The sequence below is a fragment of the Motacilla alba genome, chromosome 7 (genome assembly GCF_015832195.1).
Source record: "Motacilla alba alba isolate MOTALB_02 chromosome 7, Motacilla_alba_V1.0_pri, whole genome shotgun sequence".
Lineage (NCBI taxonomy): Eukaryota > Metazoa > Chordata > Aves > Passeriformes > Motacillidae > Motacilla > Motacilla alba.
Genome location: NC_052022.1, coordinates 36,910,405 through 36,921,686, shown reverse-complemented (window position 1 = coordinate 36,921,686; position 11,282 = coordinate 36,910,405). Strand labels below are relative to the sequence as shown.

General features: G+C 41.6%; 1 protein-coding gene across 5 annotated transcripts in view; it reads left to right on the top strand.

Annotated features, from left to right (window-relative positions):
• The window catches only part of AGAP1 (ArfGAP with GTPase domain, ankyrin repeat and PH domain 1), a 308,025-nt gene that overhangs the window by 25,281 nt on the left and 271,462 nt on the right, over positions 1–11,282 (top strand). The window lies entirely within an intron of this gene.

Below are 11,282 nucleotides of genomic sequence, written 5' to 3'. Positions count from 1 at the left end.
ATGAGTGCTTTGGTCAAGCAGAGCTTCACTGCCTGCTGCTGTTAGGATTCTTATTGCTAAGAAGATATTGTGAGGGTTTAGCAACAACCTGAGTAGCAGCTCAGCTTGGCTTGTGTCTAGAGAGAATGCAGTGCAAGTAGAGGCAACAGAATGAATGCTGAATGTAACAGGCTTCAAAACATGATGCTTTCAGTTTGAGAAAGTAATGGAAACCTGAGCTCCTGTCAGTCTGTGGGGCCTGTAATCCTCCTTGGTGATGTGCTTCCCTGGGCTTTCCTTACTCTCTGGCACAGGAAACCTCACTGACATTTGATTTCTCCTCCTCACGTTGAAAACTTCCATAGAAACCCCCTGAAGGCCTTTTTTGTGATAATGTTTGGTTAAAGGAAAAGATACACTATTTCTGAAATGTTTGAAAAGAACTGCTTATTCATAGATTATTTTTTTGTTAAGTGGAAAAAAAAAGAAGTATACACAGTAAAACCCTCACTTCTCAAAGCTGTTTACTTTTTTCCAAACCCTTCTTAGAGGTATCATGTGTATACTATAGCCACAAGATGGAATCAAGTTTTGGTTGTGGGAAATGTGAAGTTTTGGCATTTCACATAACTGTGATAGTCACAATTTTAGACTACCCAGAATCTTGCTAGCCTGAATTCTGTAGCTGATGAAGTCAGTTTTCCAGTGCTTGACCATAGTCTGTTATGGAGAAGATTAAAAGTGGTTGTTTCTCATCAGGCCAAGGTTTGGAAATGTCAGTTGAGTGTTACTGGAGTGGTTCAGGTAAGGGCATTTATGGAATCATTGCAGAATCCTTCACTGGTTTGGGATGGGAAGGGGCCTTTGGATGTAATCTGGTGCCACCCCTGCCATGGCAGGGACACCTTCCACTGTCCCAGGTTGCTCCATCCCCAGGGTCCAGCCTGGCCTTGGACACTGCCAGGGATCCAGGGGCAGCCTCAGCTGCTCTGGGCACCCTGTGCCAGGGCCTGCCCACCCTGCCAGGGAACAATTCCTGTCCAATATCCCATCCATCGCTGCCCTCTGGCAGTGGAAGCCATTCCCTGTGTTCTGTCCCTCCATGTCTTGTCCCCAGTTCCTCTCCAGCTCTCCTGGAGCCCCTTTAGGCCCTGGCAGGGGCTCTGAGCTCTCCCTGGAGTCTTCTTTTCCTCATGTTTAAGACACCCACTCTAAAAGAAATCCTTGAAATCTGGGATGGATTCATGGCACAGCTGTAATGGTAGCAGGGTCTTCCCCTGGTACAGCCAAAATGAACACGTGGAGTACACAACAATCTGGGAAATGTATTTTGTTTAGGGGGGTGGGAGTTTGGGAGGGTTTAGCAGGTTAAATAAAAATCATTAAATAATTGTTTATAGCAGAGTTTCAGTATTTGCACTGAATGGTTCAAGTGCCTGATGCTATTTGTGTGCTGTAAGCAACTCAGAGTTGCTTTAATATCCTTATATTTTGTCTTCAGGTAGTTAAAAAATAGCAAAATGAAACTTTTGGCTGGCAGAACTCAGAGTGCGGTGGTTTCACTGTTCCTGATCATGTTCATGATCAATAAGGTTGGAAAAGGCCTCCAGGATCATCAAGTTCAGCCTTTGGCCAGTCACCACCTTGTAAAGGAGACCAGAACCTGAGTGCCCCATCCAGAGCCAATCCTGCAGTGACATTAATTTGAGCTTCTTTTTAGAAATATTTTCTATGGAGAACATCTGAAAATATTGTGGCAACAGTTAAGACTCAGTTAATGTCTGCAGATGCAGCTGAATGTTAAATTAAGGGATAATAATGAAAATGTGATGTGACAGAAAGTTTGTCATTAATGACGAATAAACTTCATATGTATAACACAAAAATTGATGCCCGTGCTTTTAAGGATTTTAACTTCAGGTTTTTTCCTTTAGAGAGTATCCACATTAAGAAATGCCTTTTTTTGGGGAGCTCAGATGTGTTGTAAGCCTCAGGCATATTGTTGTTATCCCAGGAGCAACAGGTACAAATAAATGCAAAGGTGGTGATAATGAGCAGTGCTCCTTGTCTGCTGAGGGAGCTGATAATACACAGAATTCATGACTTTGCTTCAAGCAGTCTCTTTGGGAAGACAGAAATATGGAAACCTCTTAAAAACCCCCAATATAGTAGCAGCAACAGCAATAAAAAACCTGCTACATAAATCCCTACATAAATCTCACCCCCAAACTGTTCCATTTTCTGCTTTTGGAATTAATCACTAATTAATTTCTGTCCAATATGAACTCATCTGAGCTTGGTGCCTGTCAAAAGAACATGCTAATTGTATAATGTTAATAACATTTTAAAAAATGGGCTCTTGGTAAATATAAACACATGCCAATGGTATTTACTGTATTTGGAATTGCAGCTAATGTGATCCTGTGTCAGCTTTTGTAAAAAGATGAGAAGTGAGACTGTAGGATTTTCCTGATGCTCATCAGCTTCTTGTCAATTGAAGTCTTGGCAGCATCAGTGCCTGCTTGGATCTTGCATCCTGGAGATCCTGGTGGTGACCAAGTTCAACCACATGGTTTGAAAAATGGATAGCAAGGAATTCTCTTAACTTTCAGAATTTTAGGTGCTAGGAATGGAAATAACATTTTTTTAGAGTGGGTTTTTCAAAATTTGTCCTCTCATTGCATAAGTGATAAGTCCTTTTCAAGCCAGGGTTTAGCGGAGGCAGACTTAACGTGAGGTCTTAAATTGTGGCTGCCCCATCCCTGGATGTGTTCCAGGCCAGATTTAATGGGGCTTGGAGCAGCCTGGGATAGTGGAAGGAGGTGGAATTGGATGAACTTGAAGGTCCCTTCCAACTCAAAGCAGTCTGAGATTCTGTAAGTAGCAGTTACAAATGAATTTGAGGCTCTTATGAAGTCTTCTCTACCAAAGTAATATTGTCAAGCTGCTAAAAGCATCCTGACTCTGGAAATGGAAAAGAGAATTTCGGATAAGTTTCTGAAGGTCCAGGCTATGCAGAATAAATGGAGCATTTCAGTTTTGCAGGGACTTCAGTGATTAATTGAAAGTACTCATGGGCTGGGAACTGTGCAGTGAACTAAAGACAGAGGAGGGGCTCTGTAATCAGAGAAAGAACCTTCCAGTTCATCAAGGTGTTTTTAATAAGCATGCCTAATCTCTAAAAAAAAAAATTAAAATTCTCACTGTGTGAACAGAGATGAAACATTGCACTAAGGACAGAGCAAGATTGTTTTACTGTGATTAGCAATATTCATAATATTCTTAATATATTGGAAAGTAATTGTTGGATTGATGGATGCTTTTCTTTAACCAGACAATATTTATGTGACTATGTTTATGTGTCTGTTGGAGAACAGAGCAGCAAGATAAATACTGTGGGCAGCTCATTCTTGATCAGTGGGTTGTACCTGTGCAGAGATGTAGATGTTGCTCATGATCTCTGAAGCTGACATATCGCTTCCCATCGTGAATCCTCTCTTCCATGAGGAAGCATTATGTTAGTTTGAGTAGCTTTGCCTCAGCAGTATTTACCACTGCCTCCATCAGGACCTCTTCTGGTAACCTGTTAAAAAAGGGATCACTCGGGCTTTTTCTGTGTTTATTTTCAGTTGATTTTGTGGAGTTTTGCCATTCCGGTATCCTCAGCTATGACCATCTATAAATTGGGATATGGCAGAGTAATTAACATTCATAATTGGTATATTAATAAAAGCAGAATTGGTTGGTACACGAGGCACTCACACGCCAGTAATTCAGGTGACTTTTGGAAGCAGAAGGAGTTTGCTGTGATGTCAGTCCAGTGAAATTCCAAGGATTACTGGCAAGCGAGGCTAAAAGCTTCCAGGAACCTGGTATTAAAGACTCATTTGCTAATGAGTATCTAGGGTTTTGGAATCCCATAACCTTTTCATACTGGCTCTAGGCCTTGCAGGTCTTGGTTTGATGGGAAGTACAATATTCTATTTTAAATGTAGTCAGTTTTCTCTAGTTGGAATAGGAGGTATAACATGCAGGAGGGAAACGGTATAAATATGTGCTGTGTATATGGGAAGAAACAATGTGAATTATGATCGTGAGCTTACAGCATGTTAAAAGAGTGCTTTTTGGAGAAAATGGCAATGTTGGTACTTGAGTAGATGGATAAATGAAAAACAGCTTACAGTCCTGGCAGAGGAGTAAGAATACAAAATGATTTTCAGCTTAATAAAAAGCCTCTGTCAATATTGATGTCTGACTCAGTATTTCTAGATCTGGCTATTTGGTTATTGACAGGGGCGAGTGCAAGAGAAGCCTGAAGAAGGATGAGGATGGTGTGTGCTCTGTTTTCATGAAATGTGTGACTGCAGAACTAATTACATATTTAATTTTTCAGAATAAGATAGAAGCTTTTTTTATTAACAAACACTTGTCCCACCTTCTAAATTTTAAGTCTGTGTGAATATTTTGCTTCAAGCAGCTTCTGCACAGGAAGTGCAGTTCTGGGAAAACATCTGAGGGGGATCATGCACACAGAAAACAGAGCTGTTTGATCTTGGCTTAGGAGCTTTTTGGTTCATGATCTTTATTCCCTTAAACAGCTGCCTAATTAGTCAGCCTTAAGGGCCAGTTTATCTGGACATTCTGGAAAAAAATGTGACATTTCTTGTCCCAAGCTCTTGGCATTCAGGAGTTAGTACAAAAGGGCAGTTTGGGTTCCTTTTCCTCCTAGATTACTGGGGAAAGATCAGCCTGGGACTGGATATTTGAACCAGTATTAATAAATCAGTGTGGCCTTTCCACTTCTGTGACTAATTTTTACTCCTTTTTTTGCTTACTTTCCTGTTATAAAAATTTGACCTTTTTTTTTTTCATGACTGAAGCTTAGTTATGAAGTGAAATTTGGTTGTTTTAAAATTTCTTTGTCATAGCTTGAAAATATTTTATTGCATTTTAAAACTCAACACATCTGTAAAACCATGGGGAATATAAATTACATCAGCCTGACTTTAAACAGTAAGTAGTTAGTTCTCATGGAAACTGGGCTGAAATCTTGAAGGATTCTGATACAGAATGCCAAGCATCTTCATCCTTACCCCCAAATCAATCCAAGTTGGAAATATTCTGTTGTCAGGCAGGGATTAGTCCTGGATGCCTTCAGGTGCTGGTTCCTCGTGGGGTTCCTCACAACCAGCACCAACCTGGACCAGGTAAAGTTAGAGCAGGTTTGATCAAGCACAGTATGAACAAACTCATAAACACAGGTTGATTCTCAAGTGTAAACTATGCCAGGCATTCAGGAACAGCTAAAAATCAGATTTAGCAGCAGTACACTTTTTAAAGATTAAATTAATGCAGCCTGTTGGCATCCATGTAAGGAAAAACAAACCTCTCGGGTGAATCCCATATTTAACTTTGATCGAGGGCATTCAGATTCTTTCTTGAAACTGTTTTTCCATGGTAACATTTCTCTCTCACTCCCCAAATTGAAATTTACTATTTAAAACCCAAAGGAGTTTTTTTGCCATGCTTCTGCACGGTGTTTTTGTGGATGTTGCTCACTCTTGAAAGAGGCATCACCATAGCAGCAGTCTCTTAGAGAATTTTGTGCCTCTGCTTGTGGATCAGTGAGCAGCACTGTCTTGGATGGATCAGAGCATGTTTTGCTCACTGAATTTCAAAGAATAACTGAATCTATGTTATTTATCATGAGATGAAAAGATTTTACATTTCCCTTAAGTGGATCATCATTTTGACTTTATTGTGAAAGTTAAGTTTCATGAAAAAATGAGCTGTGCACACTGAGTGTATTTTAGGAACACAGGTGGTAAATAAAGAGTCTGAAATGCTTCAGGAAAGGTCTCATTTTTAAATTGACTGCATGTAATAATGTAAGTTAACAGTAGTGTATCTACAGAACAGTTTTACTTGGGCTGAAGCATCATGATACTGCAGTGCTGATGGAAAAGTAATTCACTGCTTACAAAAATCTGATCAAATCACTCAGTGGAGATCTTGGATCTGTAGAAAGAGGAAATGGAAATTTTATGTCACGTAACAGTGATAAGTGAGGAGCTTTGGGACAGCCTGGTGGTTTTTGGGAAGACTAAACGTGTCCCAGTGCTCTGCAGCTGATGGACTTGGTAGTGGTTTTACATCCTATTTCAAATGTTGCCCTCTTCTGGTTGCTGACAACTGTGAGAGTTGGGGATGAGGAGCAGCACAACAAATAACATAAAAAGGTCTGGGAAGAAGGAAAGCACACATTTTATTTTGCATTAGAGCAAATAGTTTTGATATCCTAAAATACTCTAATACTTTACAAAGAACAGCTGAATATAAGGAAAAATTCCAGGAACATTTGAGGATCCTGCTTAATAAGGATTAATATAAGGGAAGCATGATTGTAGAGACCACCAGCCTTCATTAGTGTCAAAAATATGTTTTGATGTGCCTGAATTGTAGTGTGTTATTTATTTTGTTGTTAACTTGTTTTGAAGAACTGGTTTGCAGGGGAGCTATGGCTTTGTGTAGGAATCGAGGCTGGGAGTGTGATTGCCATGGGATGTTTGTGCTAGTCCAGGCATTCTTTTTAAATAGGAGCTGTTATTGCTTCTGTTACTCTTCTTCCCCATCCCTGGGAGTGCCCAAGGCCAGGCTGGACAGGGCTTGGAGCAACCTGGGATAGTGGAAGGTGTCCCTGCCCGTGGCAGGGGGTGGAATGAGTTGGGCTTTGAGGTCCCTTCCAACCCAAACCACTCCAGGATTTTCTGATTTTATGTTTGATGTGTTACCAGTAAAGGCTGTGAACTTTAGTGGGAAACCACATTAATATTTTAAATGGACTCGTAGGCTCCTGCAGTTGATTTTCAAACCCACAGATAAATTTTGTACACTGGTAGGGAGGAATAAATTCTATCAACAAAAAAAAAGTAGTGTGAGGTCTACAAGTTGGCCTGTACCTTCAGGTGGTTTGGAATTGAATTGTGTTCTTCCTTCTCACTTATTTAATTATCAGTATTTCTGAAATTAGGGGTTTTTTTAAAAGAATTTTTTAAAAAAGAATTTTAAAAAGAATTAAGTATGAGCTGGGTCTGGAGGGGGTTTATAAACCAGGAGCAGCTCTTGCCAGTAGATGGAGGTAATGAGATACAGAAGTCAAACTGGATTCTCTACTCCTTTGAAGATGGGATGAAAGCCAAGTGATACGTAGGAAAAAGGAAAACCTGTAGTTTGTTTTTGCATTTCGTAGGACTTGCAGAAGAAATTAAGAAAGCCAGTTTAAAACAGGACTTGGGCTCAAAATGCTGCTCTACAAGTGTTCCTGCATCAGGGGGATTTTCCTGTTTTTTCTCTATTTTCTGCGCTGTTTATGCAAGTAATTAGTATTCTTTCTACAAGGGTGTTTTGGGTCTCTTCTAACCGTAGGAGTCACAATGAGAATTGATTCTCTCACAGCAGTTTTCTAGTTTGCCTTTTGCTTTATAACATTTTACCCTGTTTTTTAAAATTAGATGAAGGAAGGAAGCTGGTTTAGCTGAATACAGGCTCTGAGGGTGAGTGTCCAAGTTCTGTGAGGGTTTATCTTGTGGGACGAGACCCAGAGACTTGTTTACAATATAAATTCCTCCTGTTAACCTCAGAATCTACAGGTCAAATCCCCTTTTTGATAGTTACATGTATTTAACCTCACAGATGGTAGTAGTTGCATCAGCATAGTGCTGCCTTTGCTTAAAGAGTAGTAGGACAGTTTTTAAAGTCAGTTGTGAGGATGCTTCTATAAATTGTTTGTATATTGCCATTCCCACCTGCTCTGTCTCTAAAGAAATACTTGCAGTCAGTCCTCTAAGTGAAGAATTTTTAGTTGCATCATTTTGAGAGGGCCTTCACAGGATGGTACAACAGCTTGGTGCACAGTAACTTCCATGTGCTGCACTGCTGCCTTTGGCTTGGAAACCCTGAGATTATTCCACTCTCACCTTTTCTTGCTTCTTCACAGGATGAAACTGAAGCCTCTGAACCTCTCAGCTACTCACTTTAATTAGAAAATTGTCCAGAGGTGTCAGGAGTAATGGTATTAAATAAGTACCTGTTGTGGGACTTGTGCCTCGTGCTCAGCTCTTGCTTTGGAGAGAGAGCTCAGATCCCTGTGCTTCAACTTTTAAATCTTTTTCCACAGGAAGAGTTATGGGAGGTGTGGCTGACACTGAGAGTTCACAGGCCAAGGTTAAACAAAACCAAAGCAGACACCCAGAGCTGAGAGATTTCAGACAGCATGAGAGCAGTTTGAACGTTCCCAGCATGTTTTTGCTTAGTGAGATATGTATGACTGTGAGTTCAGAGGTTCTTTTTTTAAAGGAAAAGTGCCTAAGGAGATGTAATTTTTCTTAGCGCTGTCACAAATTTTATAGATGTCGGCACTAACTCTTTTTTCCTCATATGCAAAAGTAGAACTCTTCATAAATTGACTGTCAGCTTTGTGGAAAGTTACCACTCATGGTGAACTGGTTTATGACAATTATGCACTGTCCATGGAATAAATGAACTTAATATAAGCAATTTATGGGTCTGTATTTTTCCTTTCCTCCTGTTTTACAGCAGTGAGAATAACTGTGAGCTTTCTAGAAGCTTGTTTGTGCAGGACCATATGGAAAGCAATGCCCTGGAAGGAGTGCTTGCTGATATGGAAATAGCACCTGCAGTCATTAGTTTGTGTGAGTAACCTTCCCAAAAGAGGTAATTCTGACTTTAGGATGTACTTCTGTGTGTGTCAGGGTGCTGGTAATGCACGTGTGCTGTGGGTGTCTGGGGATGCTGTACCAAGGATTTCTAGAGCAAATAAATGTACTGGGAGTCGAAAATGAGGCTGTCTCCCAGGCTGGGTTAAGGGTGAAAGGAATGTTTAAATGTCCATGGTTCACACCTAGGGAGAGCAGAGAAAGAATGTGTTAAAGAAGGGATTAAGGATTGGGTATGTGGAATTTTGGTTGTGGATGTCTCAAGAATCTTCCCTGCTTAAAGGTTGGTGAGTTGGCACTGAGGCAGCTGAGTAATGCAAGGCTGAAGAACCTGCCCAGGCTCCCCAGGGAATGATCACAGTCCCGAGGCTGCCAGAGCTCCAGCAGGGTTTGGAGAACTCTGTCAAGCCCAGAGTGGGATCGTTGGGGTGTCTGTGCAGGGCCAGCAGTTGGGACTGATGATCCCTGGGGTGCCTTCCCACTTAGGATATTCTGTCATTCTGTGAAATAACAGAACTAAAACAACTCACAAAACAGTGCCAGGTCTTTCCTCTTCTAGTGCTGTATCAGCCTATGCACACAGGAGTAGAGCTCAATCCGTGGAAGTTTTCTAGGTCTCCTAATTCAGTGTTAGTGTGAAAGGCATGGCATAGAAATTCTGACTGCAAGTTATCATTGCTTTATTTGACTAGGGCAGCTTTTCCTGTGTTTTGTCAGTTCAGGTCTTATGTGTAGGGTGGTGGGTTTACTGCTGCTAGGAAAAAACTAGCCTCTGACTGTGGCAAAGGGAGACCTGGAATTTCAGGTAGCTCTGGGCTGTTGCTCTAAAACCTGACATTTTGGGGCACCTTTGGTGACCATACCTGTTTCTGAGCTACTGGCAGTTCAGTTCAAGGGGTGAATTAGTATCTAACTTGCCTCTTTACACCAAAACCCATTGCTGAAATCTATAATCAAAATAATCTCAGCTTTCATATTTTGTACTTGCTCCAGGTTAAAACATTCTAGCACCAGTAATTCATCTATTACACTTGTGTATTTATATTACTTATTGAATCTGCTTGTAAATTTGCAGTGATGAATTAGGAATGTGGGGTATGTTGGCCATTAATCTGGGGCTAAGCTTGGTAGCAAACTGCATTTCTCAGTGCTGCTAAATAATGCTGAGGAGCTCATTGAAATGGTTACTTGAATTTTAAACCCCCAGTCTTTGATTCAGACAAGGCCAGCAGTGAGCTGTAAAGATGCAGCTCTGTACAGATGCAGGAGCTGAGCTCAATAGTTCCCTTCTCCTGCCTGCGGAGCCGGGAGAGGGACAGGCAGTGCCTGCCATGGGAACAGTTGTGGCAGTGAAGCCTCCAAATCCGGGGCTCCCAGAGGCCGCTGTGTGTGGGGATTGTTCACAGGATGTGCAGGCTCCTGCCTGCTTTCAGCTGGGGGGGAAGCCTGGGGAACACAACTGGGGACTGTTGCAAGAGAGGATGTAGTAGGAGAATCTGGAGGGAAAGGTCTTGGGCGCTGTGCTCTTAGAGGAAGGCTGGTGTTTTGGGGAGGGGCTGGAGGATGCCGGTGGTGGGAATGAGATTTGGAAGACAGGAGGCAAAAGGAGGAAGGATTTGGGTCACTAGCATTGGTCTCAAGTGCACTGCCAGTTTTAGATGTATTTGGTAGCAGAGCAAAGACCTTGGTTTATTTTGACCAGATATAAATTGTTATTTCGCTTATGTTTGCAAACATTCTTTGTGTTTCTTTGGCATGTGAATGTAGATTTGTGTGCTTTAGGAGAAAATAAATCTTAACCCTGAAAACTGGGAAGTGGTCTGGCAGGGTCACTGCTGCTTTGCTTTCAGGTGCTAACTCTGTTCCCCTGTCCTCAGCACAGGCAGGAGGTAACCTGAGGTGTTATTCCCTGGCTGTATCCTGTTTCTCTCTGGCTAATACTCTCAGCCTGTGGGTAGCTTTCCAGAAGGGCTCGTGGACATCAAATCCCACTGCTTTTAAAAGTTCCCCTTTGAGATGTCTGGTTTGGTGGTTAAAATTAACAGTGTAGGATGCTTACAGATCCCTTGAGAGCATGTTTCTGTGCCTTGCTGGCTTGGTAATTGCTCCGTGCTTTGTTCTGGTTGTCAATATCTCCAGGCTGATAAGGGAGAGGTGCTGTAAACAGATGTTCCTCCTTGACCAGGGTTGAACCACAGCAAGACCAACCCCCTTTACTTTTCTCTCTAAGAAAAAGTCCGGGTAGTTGCTGTGAAGAGCACTGGGAACAAATTTAAATGTATGCACTGTATGTGTTCATGGGGTGGAGTTGTGCTTTAAAAGAGGTGTTGGGAGCTGAGCTGCTTTTTGTGTACATTACACCTGTGATTTCTGCCTTCAGGTCAGGGTCTGGTTGATTAAACAAGGGGAATAAAGACTTGGAGCACAAGGAAGAAGACTTCCCTGTATAGGAGCAAGGGGTTTATGTTATATATATGAAAGCTGTCTTAAATCAGCCTAATGAAGTGCTGGGAATGAGCCCCCCAATACTGACGTGATAATTGCTGTCTGTTTTCCATCAGCAATGCC